The 5,979-nt window shown below is 33.4% G+C and overlaps 1 pseudogene; it reads right to left on the bottom strand.

The window, feature by feature from the left end:
• LOC140864849 (heat shock cognate 70 kDa protein-like) lies at window positions 1-2,661 on the bottom strand (annotated as a pseudogene).
• Window positions 2,662-5,979: the final 3,318 nt, after the last annotated feature.

Genomic DNA, 5,979 nt, shown 5'->3' with positions numbered 1-5,979 from the left:
TTTAAAACGAAAATAAAACTCAAATAAATAATTTTGCACGAGTATAAAACTTGTGCGGGTGCCTTAGGGCTAAATATCACTAGAAAAAGTAAGATCAGTCTTACAAAGTAATACTAGTGATTTTACGAAAAATCATTAAATCCTACATTTTTCAACAAGTTGAGAAATCAGACTTGCATCCTAAACAAATCAGAGTAAATACAATAGATGCAACTCCCGTAGCCTAAATTGAAGAAATACGAAATATCTTCAACAACACAGTTTCCAAAGTGTTGTCTCTGATGTCTTCAATACGGACATCAACACGGGGACACGCGATAATAATGATTGCAAAACCTTGCTTCATAATTCTTCAAATTCACTGATGGAATTCTTCAATGGTTACGCAGCGGATTGTACGTCTGAAGTCCTTTTTTTCTTGTACGTGAAAATCTCCCTTTATAGATTAGCATCCAAGTCTTGAAGGTTTTCTTAGATAGAGTCCTACATGAATAAGAAAACAAGTTTAAGTAGAAATAAAACTCTATCAAATCTAGCAAATCATATCTTGATAATATCGAATACTTAACATATCGATTATCTACCTTATCAAGATATATTTGATCATGGCAAATATATTTCATAAGATATTCGAAATATTCAAACACTATTTGTCAAATATTATAACTTGTCTAGAAAGCAAAATCTAATAATATCAAATATATTAAGGACCGAAATATTCAAGGAATAATATTCCTTTCAACTTTGATGTGAGTTTCCTTGTCACAGCTCTAGCGTCGTAAACATAATCTTCCAAAGAGTTCTTTGACTGAAATATCATATTATGCTCCTCATCCTCTAACTTCAACTTCTCGGCTTGTTGTAACATTCTCAAAATCTCAGTTTGAGACAACATGCCTTTAACATTGCTGATAGTGATTCCATTTGCATTACCAGTTGCTTTATCTTCAGCGGTCACAGTTAAGATTCTGTTAACATCGATATCAAAGCAGCCCTTAATTTGAGGGACGCACCTTGGAGCGTGAGAAATGCCAAACAAAGTAAATTCACCCAACAAAATGTTGTCCTGTGATTTAGGCCTTTCACCCTCGTACGCTCGGAACGGCATACAAGTTTGATTATCAGAATGAGTGGTGAACACTTGTTTCTTCCTCGTAGAAACTGTGGTATTCCTAGGTACTACTACACTAGTATAATTATCTAAAACCTCCACACCAAGAGAGAGAGGGGTGACATCCCACAGCACCAGATCTCGAATATCGTCAGCACTCAGACCACTAAAAATTGCCGCTTGAATTGCTGCACCATAGGCTAAAGCTTCGGGGTGAATGTTTTTGCACAGCTCCTTACCATCGAAGAAACCTTGAAGCAGTTGTTGAACCTTTGGAATTCTAGAGGATCCACCAACAAGCACCACGTCGTGGATGTTTTTCCTGTCCATCTCTGCATCCTTCAAACACTTCTCAACGTGGCTAATGCATTCTTCAAACAAGTCCATGTTTAGCTCCTCAAATTTGGCACGTGTTATTTTAGAGTTAAAATCGATTCCATCTTACAAACAATCAATCCCAATTGTCGTATGCACCATAGCAGACAAATTCCTCTTTTCCCTCTCACAGGCCGTCTTCAGCCTTCTCATTGCCCGGGGATTGTTGCTTAAGTATTCTTTGTGCTTCCTCTTGAACTCTTGAACAAAATGGTTCAACATTCTGTTGTCAAAATCCTCTCCTCCAAGGTGAGTGTTGTCAGCAGTTGACTTAACCGTAAAGGTGCTCTTCAGCATCGTGAGAAGAGAAACGTCAAAAGAATACGCAAGACGTCGAGCCCAGAAATTAATGATTCCAGCATCTCTGGTAGCCCGACTTTGGGAATCATTGAAGTAAGAAGGGATGGTTATGACCGCATTTTTCATGGTAGATCCAAGAAAAGCTTCTGAAATCTCCTTCATCATGGTGAGTACTATTGAAGAAATTTCTTCAGCAACAAATTGCTTCCGTTCACCTTTGTAGGTAACAAAATTCATTGGCTTATCATTTTCACCACAAATAACCTTGAATGGCCAAAGCAGCACATCTTCCTGGACCAGTGGGTCGCTGAATCTCCTACCGATCAATCTTTTAGCATCTATAAAGTCAGTCAGAGAAGCATTATATTATATATACTTTCAGACGATCGACAGCAGTACATTATGTTTTAGACTACAGAAACATAGGGTGATTGCAGATTGAACTTTTTAGAAACAAACAAGGTGAGTGAAAGAAGAAATCGGTACGTAATCTCACCAAAAACAGTGTTAGTGTTCTTTGCAGCATCGCCCAAGAGACGTTCGGTTTCATTGAAAGCTACAGACGATGGTGTGATGCGGTTGCCTTGATCATTCTGTATGATCTGACACGATCCCGTTGCCACACGGCCACACATGAATAAGTGGTTCCCAAGTCGATTCCGATCGCCGGTCCTTCACTTTTTCCAGCCATTGCCTACTACGAGGCTCGAATTAATTAATGTTTTCTGGCAATATTATTTCATATAATAATTTATATGAAATGTTCGAGGAAATCATATATTTATTAGTTTTAATGTTATGAATCAAAATATATATGACAAATCTCCGACGACTTGTCTTTTCCTCCCCCAATGACTTTGTACAGAGGGAAATTGTTGGCTTGCACAAAGACTCCCAAGTCTTCTACAAAAATAGACCCGCTTGTTGATAATATATATAGGCAAATACTCAAATCCTCCAAGAAAAAAAAAACTAAAAAAATCCTCATTACTTTTTTTCATTAATAATAATATATTTTCTTGTATAATCACTTAATTAATGCTTATAATAATACTTATCTATTGTATTCATCAACTATTACGCCGTGTAATATATATAATTTTGCACAACTCATTAATATATATATATATATATATATATATATATATATATATATGATTTTGCACAATTCCGCTCGATCGATAACCGAACGGACCTAATCAAACTAATCAGAAAATTCTGTCATCAAAAGAATTCTTTAAAAACTAAATTATAATACCTAGCAACCCATAGCCTTAAACAATCCAAATATATTAGAATGACAAACTGGTGAATGAAGGGAAGACCAACCAAGGTAAAGTCTTCTTATTCTTTCTTTAGTTAGAAATTAGAATTTACAATTTCAAAAAGATATTTAAATTTTGTTTTAAGTTTAAATAAATTCATATAAAATTGATGACAGAATTGACTCTTGACTTAATTACAACCTCATATGCATGAAGTCGTCTACAAAAATATGGACCCAAAGGTGTAACTAGCTGCATTTAAAATTGTAATATGTCAATTTTAAATAATTTAGAATAAAAAAATTATCATGTCCGGACTTAGGCCTGCCCAAATGAGACTACATAATAAGTCTCTATAACTATTATTTCATATTCATTATCGCTTAACCAAAACGATTAACTCTATAAGAGTTCAATATAGTTCATCATAAACCATTTCAAACATTTTTTTTAATAATCCGTGTGAAAATTTCACTCAACTAATATTCAGTCTTCCCCTTAATTTTCATACCAAATAAATACATGAGATGTGAGTAGATAAGGGTCAAATCAACTAATTTTTGCCTTCCAATATTAATATATGGTCTCCCTAATAGCACATATATGACTAATATTCGAGAATACCTTTTTTTTTTATAGGAACCTGTAAATTTATTAAGAATACTCGTTTAATACAAATTCTACTAACCAGGAGGGAAATTCACTATTCACCCATACAAAAAGTGAAGGGGAAGAAAAAAAAATTGAGCAACCTTATGTGCCATCGTATTTTCCACTCGACTCTCATGAATCAAATTGGATATCTGATAGGCATGTCGTCGAGCCACCAAACTTAAATTTCTACTCCCGAATAAAATGAGTGTAATTAATGGTGAGCAGGGTCGAATCCAAAGGCACAGAGATTTATCTCTTTCAAATGAAAACAGTTAAAAATGGAGTTTTTGGTTTGCAGTAAAAATTAAAAAAAAATAGCGAGAATTAAATAAATGAGATGAACAATTAAATAAACATGAAATTCAATAATTTACCAAATTCTGATTCAAGGGGTTTCTGTATTTCAATTATATCACTGGTCATTGGCTAACAAATAATTTATTCATGCAATTTCTAGCAATTAACCTTAAAATCATAGGGATAGCCACTAAGATTTTTGTGTTTTTCTAATTTAATTGACCAAACCCAGCATGCAGTCAAAACTTATCAATAACAAACTGGGCACGATAGCGTTTCATATTGATTAAAAATAGCTTTTCGATTTGTGAAAACAGCTAATCCTAAAATCTAACAATCGAAATAGCTGCAATTGTTAAATCTAGTTTCATTGATTTATTTAGATCAAACATGCTATGATAACACAACACACCTAATCTATCGCTACTCAAGTACCAATCATTCATGACAATTACGGATGACTGAATTCATGGATAGCATTCAAAAGACGTAAAATCAATTAATTTGTCAGATTAATCGACCTACAACTTTCATGGAATAAATTATAAATCAACAAAGACTGTAAACAAACAAGAACATCAATTAATTCTCAAAACATCACAGTGATAAATTAGAATACAAGAAAATATCACTTGAATCAAAAATAAAAACTTAGCCAAGCATAGTTGGCTTCATAATTTAAAAAAAATAGAAAAAATCCAACCTAGAAATTATGGAAAAGAAAAGAGAAGAAAACGTCTTCTGTCTCTGGCCGTTTAGAGCGTCCAGAAAGATTTAGAAATCTCACAAAACTGAAATCTCTAAACTAATGTGTACAACTAGGGGAAGGATAAAATTAAAAAGTCTAGAAAAGGATAAGATTATATACAAGGTAAACTAGAGATTTTTTATGGAATAAAAAATCTTACATAATCTCTTTATCCAAAAACTTCTAATCTCCAAAAGTATTCCATATATTAAATACCATAATGTAGGATTCCTAAAATATGGTATTTACTTCCAAATTTTCGAGCTCCTCCATGCAGTCTAGGACAGCAGCAAAGCACATGGCGTGCCCACGCCTTGCTTCAAGACCTCTTTTAGTTTTTTTCTTCTTCCAAAACTTCATCTTGACAACTTCAATTGTGATAGAAATCAACTTTTTAGCCCAAATTTTATCCAAGATCAATAAATTCCCTCCAACTACAAAATAACATAAAAATCTATCAATTAAGAATATTGAAAAGATGAAAACCCGGGAAATATGATACTAAACTTATAAATATTATGATCCTATCAAAATCCCCCACACCTAAACCATGTTTTTCCTCAAGAATATAATAGTTCTATCCATCATCCCAAACAAAATATTCATGCATTTCATGCATAAAAAACAAGTCAAAAGTGAAAATTCTCACATACCACATCATAGGCAATCAACTCAATCAATTGTATTGAAATTAAAATACATAGGGTCCAACAAATTCTCACGGGATTCACTCATTGCAGTCAACAAAAGTGTTTATGGTATATATATATTAAATAAAACGCTCATGTCAAAACATAGAAGATTTTTACCATAAGCTTGCAAATATATCACGTCTTTCCCATCGAATGAATGAATTAAAATGCATGATCAAAGGGCTTAAAGTTGGTTGTAACGGGGCTAGGGGTAAGGTAGGATAAAAAGGATAGAATGGCTCATAGAATTGAAGTTATCATATAAAACCTTCCACAAAAACAAATCCAGATATGCATCAGTAATATTTTACAATCTTGACCTCCGAGAACATTCTATGCATTTTTCTCTCAATTCTCTCATTCTATTTTCTTTTCTGATTTTTTTTCGCTCATTCATTTTTTTCTTTTTCGGGAAATTGAAATGTAGAGAAGAGAATTACAAGACTCAGAGCATGAGTAACTAAATCTCCAAAATTCGCACTGTCCTCGATTCAAGTAGTTCTCTATGTGAAAAGTTTACATGATTTTTTCAATTCA

This window comes from Henckelia pumila, chromosome 4 (genome assembly GCF_033568475.1).
Source record: "Henckelia pumila isolate YLH828 chromosome 4, ASM3356847v2, whole genome shotgun sequence".
Taxonomy (NCBI): Eukaryota; Viridiplantae; Streptophyta; class Magnoliopsida; order Lamiales; family Gesneriaceae; genus Henckelia; species Henckelia pumila.
This window is presented reverse-complemented; position numbering and strand designations above follow the sequence as displayed.